Source organism: Halichoerus grypus, chromosome 7 (assembly GCF_964656455.1).
Source record: "Halichoerus grypus chromosome 7, mHalGry1.hap1.1, whole genome shotgun sequence".
Taxonomy (NCBI): domain Eukaryota; kingdom Metazoa; phylum Chordata; class Mammalia; order Carnivora; family Phocidae; genus Halichoerus; species Halichoerus grypus.
The window spans coordinates 9,027,900-9,041,914 of record NC_135718.1 but is presented as its reverse complement, the minus strand read 5'-3'; the positions used below and the strand labels follow the sequence as shown (position 1 = coordinate 9,041,914).

Here is a 14,015-nt window from a genome sequence, read left to right as displayed (position 1 = left end):
CATCAATCTTTTCTATAGTTTTTCTGATCTCTGTTTCATTATTTCTTCTCCGATCTTTGTTATTTCCTTCCTTCCGCTCTCTTTGGGTTTAGCTTGGTTATCTCTTTCTAGTTTCTTAAGGTATAAAGTTAAGCTATTTATTTGAGAACTTTTTTCATAACGTAGCCATTTATCACTATAAACCTCCCTATTAGGATTGCTTTTGCAGCATCCCATAAGGCTTGATATATTTTGTTTCCATTTTTATTGGTTTCAAGATATTTTATTTGCCATTTGTATTTCTTCTTTGACCTATGGGTTGTTCAGGAGCGTGTTCTTTAATTTCCATATTTTTGTGAAATTTTCAGTTTTTATTATAGATTTCTAAGTTCATATCATCGTGGCCAGAAACTCAATATGACTTGTCTTTTTAAGTTTGTTAAGACTTGTTTTGTAACCTAGCATATGGTATGTCCTGGAGAATGTTTCATGTGTGGTTGAGAACAAGTGTATCCTGCTGCTCTTGGATGGAATGTTCTGTGTATGTTTGTAAGGTCCATCTGGTCTAAAGTGTAGTTCAGTTCTAATGTCTCAGTATTAATTTTCTGTCTGAATGATTAATCCATTGTTACAAGTGAGGCATTAAATTCCCCTACTATTATTGTATTGTAGTCTATTTCTCTCTTCAGATCCGTTAATATTTGCTTTATAAGTTTGGTGCTTTGATGTTGGGTGCATATATATTTACAATTCTATCCTCTTGAAGAATTAACTCATTTTTCATTAAAATGACCTTCTTATCTCCTGTTACAATTTTTGACTTAAACTTTATTTTGTCTGATATAATTAAAGTTACCCCTACTCTCTTCTTGAATGTCCTTGTCTAGCTGTCATATCAGGGTAATGCTGGCCTCCTAAAATGATTTGGAAGTGTTCTTTCCTCTTTCGTTTTTTGGAAGTGTCTGGGAAGGATACATATTAATTCTTTAAAAATAAATTTTTAGAAATAAAACACCTGGTAGAATTCTTTGTGTTTTTTATATTTTTACATATATTTACATATATTGTCACATTATCTTGAATAAACCTGGGACCAATTTAATGTCCTACTAAATACATATGAGTACTTTTTTTTTACATATCGAGAGTAGCAGAAGGTATTAAAACTAAAGATCTCTGGCAGGTACCTCGAATATCCCTGTGTTGATTGAAAAACTGGTTCAATGTTCTTACCTTCAGACTTGGTCTAGTTCAACTCTGCCAAACATGGCACAATTAAAAGGGCCAAGAGGACGAGCCTTCTCACAGCCTCCATCGTGGTCAAGGGAAGAACAGCCTGAAGGGTGAGCAGGCTTTATACTTCCCAGGGCTCCATATCTGGCCTCAGAGCTTTCTGGAGACCTTCAGGGAATGTGTCAGTTTGACCATGCGACGGCCAGACGTACGTGAGAAGAGAGCAGCTGTGCGGCTGATTTATTATCAGCAATCCCGAACAGTGAGTGTTTGCTCTCGCCAACTCATCCCTGGGACGTTTACAGGAAGTTCCCAAGTAAAGCTCTTCCTAGGGGATCTCCAACACGTGGCGCACAGTAAGCACCGAGTAATTCTTCCGGGCACCGACCTGGAGTTGAGCCTTGGCCCTCGTTTGTGCAGATCACGAAGCGGGTAGCGCTACTGCTATCTTAAGCCTTCACTGCTCTTCTCTAAAAATTAAAGACTTTGTGTTCTAAAGGCAGGTAGTGTGGCACCTGGGCAAACTCTGGGTCCAGCGGGGTTGCTCAGATATCCAGCCAGGGTGCTGACACTGAGGAGGGGGTGGCACAGGATGGGGAGGAAAAAGAAAGTGCAGGTCCAGATTCAGTTGCCAGGAATTTCAAACCATTATGTCCACAGAGCCCGAAGCAGGTGGATTAAGCACTACGCTTTGCAGATGATAGAAGGGAATCCTGGTGTCCAAGGTGAGACCAGGAAGAACAAGTAGATGAATATGTGGTGTTGCCCTCTCCTTTCTCCTCCCTCCCCCCCTTCCTTTCTTTTTTTTTCTCAACAGATATTCATTAGTTAATGTTTTAGGGCTTGAGAATACTTGAACATGAGAGACACAGTCTTGCCTTTATGGAACTCATATTCTAAGTGGGAGAGACAGACAACAAAAATAAACAAAAAATTCAAATAAGAGGTGCTATGGTATAGGTATAATAGGTATACCATAAATAAGGTATAATAAAGCAGGGTGAGGGGATAGAGAGTGACTGCCTCAGTGGGGGCGGGGGGGAGATGCAATATTAGAGTGGCCAAGGAATGCGTCTTGAAGATGAAATCTCAGCAAACAGGGAGATAAGGGGGAGGCTCTCATGTATGATCTGGGCTAGAGGGGTGCATTGAGGCAAAAGAAAGAGCAAGTGCAAAGGCCCTGAGGAAGCAGCAAGTTGCTTACTTAACACATGCATAAAATAAGGGCCGTGTGGTCAGTGTGGTGGAGGTCAATGAAGGGAAGGGAGATGGGAGGTAAGGTAAGGCAAGGCAGATAATGAGCAGATGGTGAAGGATCTGTAGGTCAGATAAGGAATTTGGATTTTATTCTAAATTCGATTGGAACTTAGAATAAGGAGGAAGCAGTAGGTACAGACTGGATATTCTAGGTTGAAACCCTTTCTGGTTGCCCTCAACCCTTCTGTGATAGACTGACCATCCTGCAGCCTAGAACCCATCACTGGGCTCTAAGGATATTGGGGTTCTTGGGGAGGACACAACCCTATACAGTGACTCAGGGGATACCATTCCCAGTCAGGCCCCTGGATCAGGCATTTGGCTTCATACCAGTACCACACTGGCAAGGCCAGCACCTGCGACATTGGGAAGTTGTGCTCACAAGGAGCTTGGACACTCACCAAGGTACCTGGCACCGCTCCACTCGGTTCCTGTCAGCTCAGAGACTTCTGGGGCTGGCCACGTACCAGGTGGGACTGGGCGTCCTGGTGTGAGAGTGAGCAAGGGGCAGAAGTATAGGGTAGGGACCCTTCTGATTACTAAGGGCTGCTCACCCTCGGCTGTGCCCACAGACCCCCATCCTACCCCACTTTCTTCCTGAAGCCCTCTCCCTGTCTCCTATGGATGTGATCTCCTAGCTCCCTGAGCCACCGTCACTGAGTGTGAGAGCCTGTGGTCACTCTCCTGGGAGGGGGAGGGGGACTGGCAGAGGGAAAACACACTAATTCCTTCCCCAGAAGAGGAGGTAAATAGTTCACTGAAGTTTACTCTTTTCCTGGTATCCCGTAACTTAAATACTACAATACAAAATTAAATACTACTTAAATACTGATATAAAGTCAATACCTGTTATGTTACATGATCTGGGAGTAAAAGAAAGAAAACAAAGATATTTGCTTAATACATGTATTATGTATATGTATACACAAATACATGTGTATGTATATATACACCAGCATGTTCATAATAAATGAGGAAATACTCATGTTAATTACAGTCCTTGTTTCTGTAATTGATCCCATGGCAGGAGGTGGGATTATAACTACCTTCTACTGCTCATTCTGTATTCCCTTTGCATCCATCAGCAGGATTACACAAACCTGCTTTCCCGAAGGGTCTAGGCCATGAGTAGTACTGCCTGGATTGCGTCATTGTCATTTTCCATTGACCCTAATCCTAGAGCATGGTATTACGAAAGGATACCCTTTCAGACCTACTCCTCACCTCCATTGTGGCATCGAGTTTCTCCTTGGGAAGTCTGGATCAGTCACCCCTGCCAGTACCGTAACTCCCCTTCTCGGCCGTGACTCCCAAGGCTGGGTGGCCCAGAGTGGCCGGGTGGCAGTCCTAATTTACAGTTCAATGGAATCGTTGTTGTCTCTCCTAGCAGAAGCATTCCTCCTTTGGGGCTAAGACCTCTAACCTGGTCAGCAGAGCAAAAAGTTGCAGAAACAGGAAACAAAGCTTTCGCTGGGAGTAATGGTGCTAGAGGTAAGGGGGAGTGGGGCCACTCCGATGTCCTCCCCTTGATCCCTGCAACTGTGACTCCTGGACGCAGATTCAGAGCACACACAGCCTCCTGGAGAACCCTGCCCCCAGATCTGTGAACTACTGCCACCCAGCTACTGTGGGGTCTTCGAAAGGCCATTCCACCATTCTGTGAAGCCGGCGGCTTCAGGGTGGTAGAGAAAAAGCCCCATCTAAGCTGCAGGATGTGGCCTGAATGAGCGCAGTCACTGGGAGGGAACCAGGCTGTGGGCATACTTCCTTTAGACCCAACCACCTCATTTCTTGGGCCCCACAAGGCCCAAGGTGACTTGATTGCTCTGTTTGATAAGTCCTAGAGGGTATGGTGCTTCGTGGGCTCTTTTCAAGGTGTATATGAGCACCTGAGAGCAGCAGATTCTTATCTCTGGAATAAGTGCCTATCAGAAAGCCTGGAACCCATTAGGTGTCATGGGCAATGACCCCAAAATGAACTTTGTCAACATGGTAATAGCTTTGCTCACCCAAACCTCTAAATTCAAACACAGCAGTAAACTCAAGACACAGGAATAAACCCTCTGTTAAATTCTTTTGATTACTATTTTTTTAAAAGGTTTTATTTATTTGAGAGAGAGAGCATGAGCAGCGGAGAAGGAGAAGCAGACTCCCTGCTGAGCAGGGAGCCCGATGAGGGGCTTGATCCCAGGAGCCTGAGATCATGACCTGAGCTGAAGGCAGATGCTTAACTGACTGAGCCACCCAGATGCCCCTCCAATCACCCACATTCAGCTATTGACCTCACTATCATCCAGTGTGTTCCCAAGTATCCTTTTGAGTTCCAATGGATATAGTGGCTCAAGCCTCTTTTAAACAGAAGTGGACACTAAGCTCAGAGAGCAGATGTGACTTCCATGCTCCACTGCAAGTCAGGGCAGATCAGGACCCAGGGCCTGGCTCTGTGATCTCACTCACCTTGCCCCCCACCCCAGTCCCATTCTCTGCACCACCTGACCTTTGTGAGCCTTCAGAAATGTTCTCCTTTCCCATCCCTGTCCCTCTGATTCTGTGAGCTAGAATGCTCTGGCTCTGAGCTGGAATGTCTGCAAAGAAATTCAGTTGCAGGCAATTTAGAGAGAGAAAGGTTTTTTTTTTGTTTTGTTTTTCATTTTATGCCCTAAATACTACCTTCCTGGCAATGCACACTGAATGACATCTAGGAGTGGTGATGAAGTCTGGAGGTGTAACAGAGGCAGGGGGGAGCGGCTCGTGTTCAGAATTAGGCAGTTGAACTTTGTGTTGTGATCCAGGTGACAGGAGCGTGTTTTCTCTGTGGCAAATTCCTTGGAAGTCACACACACCAGGGACTTGCAGCCACATCACTTATCTTGCCAAGTGCCCATCCTGTGACTAACCCCTGATGCCTACAAAATTGCATCTCTGGTGCCAGAAAGGGGCCCGGGTCCCAGGCTCCTGGGAACCCCCTTACTTGGCTTAGGTTCCATCCCTGTGCCTCTTCCACAGCTCCTACTCTGCTCCCAGGAGTCTCCTCTTTACCCTCAGACTCCTGCACCCCCTCCTGGGGCCCTGGCACAGGTCGGGAGAAGAGTCCAATTCTGCCCACGGGAGGGGATCTCCCTACAGAAACCCTACATCTGCAGAGCCAACTTCGTGCCCAAGGGCCTGGAAGAAATAAGCATCTGGTTTGACAGTGGGCCCTCAGATGTTAGCACCTGCTGGGGTTGAAAACTGGTTCTGAGTCTTTGTAAAACCCAAAGGAAGAGGTGCCTTTCTTCAGAGTCTCAAAGAGAGGGATCCAGGTAATAAAATCCAAGCAGAATGAATCACCAATAGTAATCAGGAAAAAGTTTGTCTCATTTAGAAATGCCGTGTTTCCCTTTTGGCCCAGGCTGCTGTGAAGCTTAGTCTAAACTTAGTTTTCAAAGGCTTTGATTTTTCCATCCCAAGCACCTAACACAGTACCCCTTCCTGTGAAGTTGTATACGTGCCCTTTTTCTTTTCTACTCTAACTCTCCTTATCCTGCAATATGATATTACAAGCTAGTTGCCCCAAGACTCAAAGTGGGTAGTACAAAAATTTAAGTAATTTAAGTACATAACCATCATCACCAACAAAAATACTGCAGGTAGAGAGGATTATTTTCAGTATTGCACATTTATTCAAAAGTACATAAATATAATGTTATAGAGTATATAACATGATGTAAACACTATTTGAACCTGACTTGAATAATAAATTCTACTGGGAAAGAAATACTGTGCATGAAGATACCTGTGCCCACCCAAGTCAGAGTCCCTCGTTTACGTCGCAGAAGCACGGTGGCAGGGGGTCATAGTCGGTGTCCAAGCTACATTCGTCACAGCACTGGAGGCTGGGATAGGACCCAGTGGTGGAGGCTGCGGGATTGGTGACTGTGGCTTGATTACTATTGGTGATGGACAGAGCTGCAGGTGCCTTTGAAGGTCTTAAGAAAAGACATACACAAAGCATGCGATTGGAATTTTTCTTCTCAGTCCACTGGTCACAATTATCAGGGGTATCTGTGAAGTTTAGGCCTAGAGCCAATCAAATACATAACAGCAGCCCGAAACTAGAGCTCTCTGCCCCTGTCCCAAGCTCCTATCTAATCGCTTCCTCTCCTAGGATGCTAGAAATGGAGAATCAGGTTACAGCAAACAAGAGAAAGCAAACTGCAAGTGTGGATCACCCAGCTGATCGCTGCAGGCCCATCAAGTGCAGAGCGTGACCGGGAAGGGGCCACACTTGGCCGTCCCCCACGTTCTGGGATTCATCTTCTAGCTCACAGGCTTAACTTCCCTAGCATGGGAACAGCACTGCTTCTAACGACCCATCTCTCCCAGATTTGAAGCTTCCTCTCCCCCAAAGCTAATTATCTTTTGTCTATACTCCCTTGTCAGGTGTCCCCCAGGATCTTCACACAGCTCAGCTTCCCCATAGTCCCACAGGCCCGCCTCCCTGTCCCCAAGGCCATGCACAGTGAATGAGAGAACACCGTGAGAGCTCCCCAACTCAGCTAAGAGGAGATCCACAGGAGGAGAATCCGAGGCACAGACTCATTCACAGGCTCCCCCATGGTCTGCAGTGCTTGGGACGGAGGGAGGGCCCAGCCAGTGTGCTGAGTAAACCAGCTGGGGGTCCACTCTGGGAGGGTAAGTGGAGCAAAGCAGCACGGAGCCACCCAGCTGAGAACATTCTACTTATGAGCTCACAGCCCTAAGCCAGAAGGGGAAAAAACCAAGATTCTACACTCACCTGCTTTTACCTTTTCAAACCTACCTGCTGTTCCTGACCTCACTCTGGGTGCAGGCACAGGGCAAGGAATGACCTTGCTCAAGCAGAGAGCCCCAGGTATCCTATTTGAGGGGGTATTTTTCACTCTTACCCACATCACTCACTTCAATTCCTTGGCTAGTTTGTAGTAAAGACAGATGACAACACCCATCAGCACAAATATGACAATCAGTAAGCCACCACCAATGGCAATCATAATCTTGAGGTCAAGCATGTCACACACACCTGGGCAGAGAAGTGCAGGCAAGCAGTGAGCGCGGCCTCCCCCCCTCCCAGCCGCCTCGCCGCCTCAGCACACTTCCGTCAGCGGGGGATCCAGGAGCCCCAAACCACAGAGCCTTCCACGTGTAAGCGTGTGTGAACGCTCCCGGGCAGGCCTAGGAGCCGAGGCTGGCCGTCAGGGAGAAGGGGTTTCTTTGTGGGTGGAAAGCAACTGAAAGGCACAGTCCAGAGAGAAGGAAATCAGGAGAGAAATTGGGAAGAATCTTCTTCCTTTTCGCAGGCAGCAGAGTGTAGCTACAACTAAGACCTCGTGCAGGGAGCTTTATTCCCAAACACCTGGGCCTCCTGACATATAGTCACTGAGAGTCAGGAGTGACCCCTTGCTGTTCATCAAGTTTAAAATATTTTCTGGGAATGACTAAGGAAATGTATTTTTTCAAAATGTCCTGCCGTGCAATGCTGTGCATCTGCAAACCCACATTGTAAGTGATGTGGGTTAAGGGAAAACCGTGTTTCATTCTCCCACCGACAGCTGTCATGCCGTATTACGGTTTAAGGAGATTCTAGGAGCCCTTGACCTTCATTCTGTCTCTCCAGGAGACCAAAGGCCCTTTGGACATTTTTCCTCCTCAATCCTCCCAGGAAAATTTGTCTGGACTCAGCAAACTGTTTAACACTCAAATTATGGAACAGTGAGCCAGGAAGGAAGAAGCATAAACAAGGTAACATACTTACTCTAGTTAAACCGTCCAGATCTGGATGAAGGCCAACTATTAAAAAAAAAAAATTTTAATTGAGGGAACAGGATATTTTATGAAACCTGTAATTTGAGAAGGAAGGATTGAATCATCCTTGCTAGAAGAATTAAGATCCAAGGTCGAAGAACTCGTTTTCGAAGTGCAGCCACCGTCCAGCCCCATGTTCTATGTCACGGGCATGTGACATCAACTCTCGGGACAGCAGCTCTTCTGCGCGCGGGTTTCTGAATTCTGTCCCATGCGTAGGTGGACTTCAGCCCCCAGGAAAGAGATATGCTATGTTGAACCATTTCATTCTAAGTCTTTCTTTTTTCAGGTCTTCTTTCCCTCACATTGATTCTCAGGATTTGACTGCTCCTCAAAAGCAGGTTCAAGATTTCAATGAAAAAAAAAATAAAAAGATAGAAATATGGGGAGGCTAAAAACCCCCTTACACTTAAAAGTTCAGTTAGAGAAAACCAAATGGATTTTATGCTTTAGCTACACAATGCAATGCCATTTACAAGGATTCGCTGATCTTGGAAAATTTTCACACTTAATCGGGAAGATACAAGGGTTATAAAAATGAAAGGTGACCAGGACACCTGTGCTAGTAGGTGTGTACGATACAGGCCCCCAGGCAGCCAATCTAGTAACATTAAATGAGGAGACTCCAGGTGCAGACGACATGGCCTAGACCTGTTTCTCCCTGCCTCTCCCTCCAAAGTACAACTGTAATCCCTAGAAAAAATGCAAGAATCAAATAAAGAAATACTCTGGAGTTGGAAAGAGGAAAGCAAACAGGTTAGAGACCCTGAGCCTGGACGAGCAACTCCGCAGCAGAACAGGAAGAGGTAGCCCAGGCTGACTCTGGCAGCAGCACGTGGTACCGGTGGGTTTACTGCTCCGGGATGCCGTGCACGTCCTGCCCACAGCACCACGCTAGCACAGCGACAGTGGCAAGGTGTGTGGTGTAGGAGCCCCACTGACATAAAAGGCCAGCGGAAGTGACCTGCCTCCTCACTGGTGCCAAGACGCCTCTCCGCTGGGAGACAGTGGGGTGGCTAGCTGACAGCCCGAGGGGGATCCACCGTAAGAAGCATCTCTGTCCCTATGAGCCAGATTCCCTTCTCGCACTTAGACGTACCAGATGGCTCTGGCCTGAGGAATCTCCTGCTCCTCCTGGCCGCACTGTCAGGGCCCTGAGAGCCCCAGTGGCACCACAGAAACTGAGCAGATCAGAACAGCACCGCAAAGCCTCTGGACATTAAATTGCCATTAGAACCTCATCCCACAATCGTAGACCAGGACCTGCATGCTAAACCTAAGCAGGTGACTATATGATAAAATTAAAGATTTACATAGGACTTAACCAAAATATCCAAGATTCAATGGAAAATCACCTGTCGGACCAAGAACCAGAGAAGTAACACCTGAATGAGAAAAGATCATGAATTGATGCTAATAGCAAGATGAATCAAATGTTGGAATTATCCAAAAAAGGATTTAAAGCAGCCATCATAAAAAAGCTTCAACAATCAGTAACAAATCTTCCAGCAACAATCAAAATATAGGGATCTCAACAAAGAAATGGAAGTCATAACAAAAGAACCAAGTGGAAATTACAGAATTGGAAAAAAAAAAAAAGCCTCACTGGATGGGCTCAATGGCAGATGGAGATGCCAGGACCAAATCAGCGAACTTGAGGACAGAGCAAGAGTATTTACCCAATTGGGCGCCTGGGTGGCTCAGTCGTTAAGCGTCTGCCTTCGGCTCAGGTCATGATCCCAGGGTCCTGGGATCGAGTCCCACATCAGGCTCCCTGCTCAGCAGGAAGCCTGCTTCTCCCTCTCCCACTCCCCCTGCTTGTGTTCCTGCTCTCGCTATGTCTCTCTCTCTCAAAAAAATAAATAAAATCTTTAAAAAAAAAAAAGAGTATTTACCCAATCTAAACAAAACTTTAACATAACCTCAAGGACCTGTGGGACTATGACGAAAGATGCAACATTTGTCATCAGAGTCTTAGAAGGAGAGGAGAAAGAGGATGGGGCTGAGCTTCTGATGAAATAAGACAGATTCAAGAAGTGAAGATAAACACAAGAAAATCCATAGCAAGACACATTATAATTAAACTTCTGAAAACTAAAGACAAAGAAACAAGCTTGAAAGCAGCCGGAGAGAAATAAGACACTACCTGCAGTGGGCACCAGTTCAAACCACACACTTCTCATCTGTAACTGCAGCAGCCAGACAGAAGTAGCACACGACGTCTCTCGAGCGCTGAACAAGAAGAACTCCAAATTCTATATCCAGCAAAACTATCCTTCAGGAATGGAGCAGGAGAGAGACATTCTCAGATGAAGAAAAAGAATTTGTTCTAAATATATCTACCCCTTAAAGAATGGTTAAAAGAAAACTAAAGTGAAAACAGCTAACCTAAGTGATGGGGATGGGGAGGAAGAATTTAGGGATCATAGTCAAGAAAGGCCTTTCTGAGGAGGGGACGTTCCAGCAGACGCCTGGAGAAAGGGAGAGATCAAAGTCAGGAGGTGCATTCCAGGCAAAGCAAATAGTAATGACAGACATCTTGATGCTGCAATGGGTTTGGTGTGCTCAAGGAACAAGAAAAAGGCTGTTGGGGCTAGAGTGGGATGTGTGAAGGAGAGTGGTAGCAGGACACCAGTTGGAAAAATTAGCCAGATATCCAATTTTGTGGAGATTTAAAGCCTTAGTAAAAAGCCTAGATTTTCTTCCTGCCGGTTGTAGAACACCTTTGCGGTGTATCAACAGGAGTTTTAGGAAGGAACTCATGTACCTGGCTGCAGAGTGCGTGCTTTTAGACAAACCAATGGTTCTCAAAGTGAGTGGGTACCTGCGTCAGCTGGTGGGCTTCAGGAAATGCGAGGCCTGGCCCCACCCTCAGAGTTTCTGATTCAGTATGTCTGAAGTGGGTCTGCATTTTGAGTAAGTTCCAAGGTGATGCTGATGCTGCTGGTTCCTGAACTAGACTTGAGAACCACTGCTCAATAGAATTGATTCTGAGTCACTCCCGCACCTAAGATAGGATATAGAAGAGGGATTTCAAAATTGCTGGAATAGTAATGATATTAAGAAACACGTGTGTCATTCTTGCCATTTAAGAAGACAGCACAGTAGAAAAAGGGAGAGAAAAATTTAACATTTGCCATTTAACATCTACTATATATCAGAGGTATCATGCTCAGAATATCATAAGCCTCATGGCATAGCATGAGGCAGGCTGTGATAGCCCCCATTTTACAGAAGAGAAAACTGAGGTCAAGAAAAAGGTAGAATCCCTCATCCAAAACTACACTCACTACAGGTGAGTGGCTAAGGTGGAAGGAGAGTTCAGGTTCGTCCACCCTTGTGTATTCTCCTCTACGCCATCTTAGAAATATGGCATTTGGAGGGACAATGTCGAAACAGTAGAAGACACATAGAAGATGCGAAATTTGCTTTACCTTGAGAGAGGGGGCCATGGAAGAAGAGTTGCTTCCCCTTTCAACAGCCTTGGATTTCAAATGTCAAAGGGGATCAATTCTAAGTTGGAAGGTCCCACCCCACAATCCACATGAGCCTGGAGAACAGGAGAGGTGAATTCCAGGCCTACCTTCCCCCCATGACTTGTCAGAATTGTTGGCAAAGCCATTCAGCTCCCTCAGCCCATTTCAAGATAGTGGGTGCTGTGTGGTTTGACAAGGGTGGGGGTGGTGGTGGCTGTTGGTCTTTGAGAGGTTTCAACCTAAACAGACATGTCACACTTTGGAAATTGAGACACTAATGTAAGCAATTGGCCCCTCTGTTGGTGGCTCATCTCCAGCCGTATGTGTGCTGTTCCCAGGCTTGAACCCAGTGGAAACTGTAAAAGTGAAAACATGAACATTTCTGATGGAAACTCTACCAAAGGCTCTCTGCCAGGGCAAGTCTGCAGTAAAAACAATTACGTTCCACTTGAGTCATTTCATGGTTCAGTCTGACTCTCAAGAAGTCAGAGTTGCCTTTATCTTCCACTACTCTTCTGGAACCTCTGGTTCTCATTTAAACATGAACTTCCAGGGGCATTTCCTACACACACAAGGTTACACAGAGACCTGTCCTGGGTGTTTGAAATCCTGGGTCTATTTCTTCAGAGACATCCATTCATTAAAGCAGAGGTTCTCTAACTCGTGTGCAAGAGAATTGCCTGGAGAGCTTGTGAAATCAGATTCCTACCCCCCGCCCCCCACCCCCCTGCCCAAGACTCTGCTTCACTGGTTCCGGGATGGAGCCCACGAATTTGCCTTTCTAACCAGCTCCTGGTGAGGTAGATGGAGGGGGCTGATCAGATGGCTACACGTTGGGGTGTACTGTGTTACAGACCAAAGCAGACTCTCTGAGTTTGGCCTGTTTTAGAATAACCCTGAGATCCTTTGAAATGCCCACTCAGGGGCCGCTCCTCCCTCTGGTCTGATTCAGAAGATCTGCGTTGGGGCTCGAGAAACCTTCACGTCTGACAAGTTCCCCAAGTGACTCTGACAAAGATTGGAGAGCAGATGATGAGAAATGCTGACCTAACTTGTCAGGCAATCAGATGTTGCCCTGGTTCTGCATTCCCAGCACCCAGATTCCACTGCAACGCAAAGCAGAATGCCAAGAAATTCTGCAAGTGGGTTCGTGAGCAAAGCTCCACGCTGGCTTGCTTTCTGAGGCCCAGAGCTGACTGTGTCACTCTCCTCTTAAACCATACAAATCTCCAGAGTGGAGCAGTCACGGTTTTCCAAAGCCAGACCCAGGCCACCTTTTCAGGCCTTACCTCTGGCCACTACCTGACATGCATCCTGTGCTTTAGCCGACCTCGATTGTTTTACATGCCCCGAAAGCGAGCCTTCAGTGTTGCTTGTCTATTTCTCCCAACCAGCTGCTTGCTTCCTGACTGGGGGAGGGAGGGACCCAGGATGGCTTCATGTTGGCCGCATCTGAGCTGACTTGGAACGATAGCGTAGGGTAGGGAGAGGTGAGACCCACAGGAGGAGGACTCCCGTCGCTGGAACCAACAGTCTGAGGAGCTGCGGGAAGAAAGGACATGTTAGAACAGCAGGTCACGTGGAGGTGGCTGATGAGGCTGGAAAGCTGGGCTGGGGCCAAGTGAGGAAGAGCCTCCCGTGCTAGTCTCTGTGGCCACACTTTCAGGGGAGTCTTAGGGCAGCAGCATGCAAACTCACTCTCTGCCCTGCACCCAGAACACCGACAGTCCAGTGATGAAAAGTGGGAGGGAAACCTCAGCACGCCCCCATGGGAAAGAGGGAGATGAAGTAACACTCAAAGTGGTAAAAATGTGGAAATTAAAATACATAACCTGGATCTTGATTCAATTTCTTGATCATCACACATCCCTTGCAGCCACTTCAAACTGCGGTGGTTACCCGTGAAGGTGCATTTGCTAGCCCTTACTCCGCAGACCTGGCTTATTACATGTGGAGAAAACTTACAAGAGAAAAAAGACTTAAAAGAGAGTTTGTAAGTACTATAGTCTACTGCTTCTGCTGAGCGAATTCAGGCAGTATTTTCTTAGAAAATAATAATATAGCAATAAACAGATTTATGCACAGCAGTTTATAAATACAAGAAAATCAGTACCTCTGAATTTCTGATACATATAAAATCTAAGTTAGGTCTTCATTAATATGGAAAAATTAAGAAATGGAAAATCAGGAATTAAAGCTCATCTGAATTATTTCTAGTACTATAATCATGAATATTGTATTATTTTA

The 14,015-nt window shown here is 46.1% G+C and overlaps 1 long non-coding RNA gene across 1 annotated transcript; it reads right to left on the bottom strand.

Annotated features, from left to right (window-relative positions):
- Positions 1–6,108: 6,108 nt before the first annotated feature.
- LOC144382530 (uncharacterized) lies at positions 6,109–12,500 on the bottom strand. The gene is made up of 2 exons (XR_013449580.1): positions 8,243–12,500; positions 6,109–6,437 (listed from the first exon to the last, which is right to left on the bottom strand). It is a non-coding gene; the product is annotated as an uncharacterized LOC144382530 (long non-coding RNA).
- Positions 12,501–14,015: the final 1,515 nt, after the last annotated feature.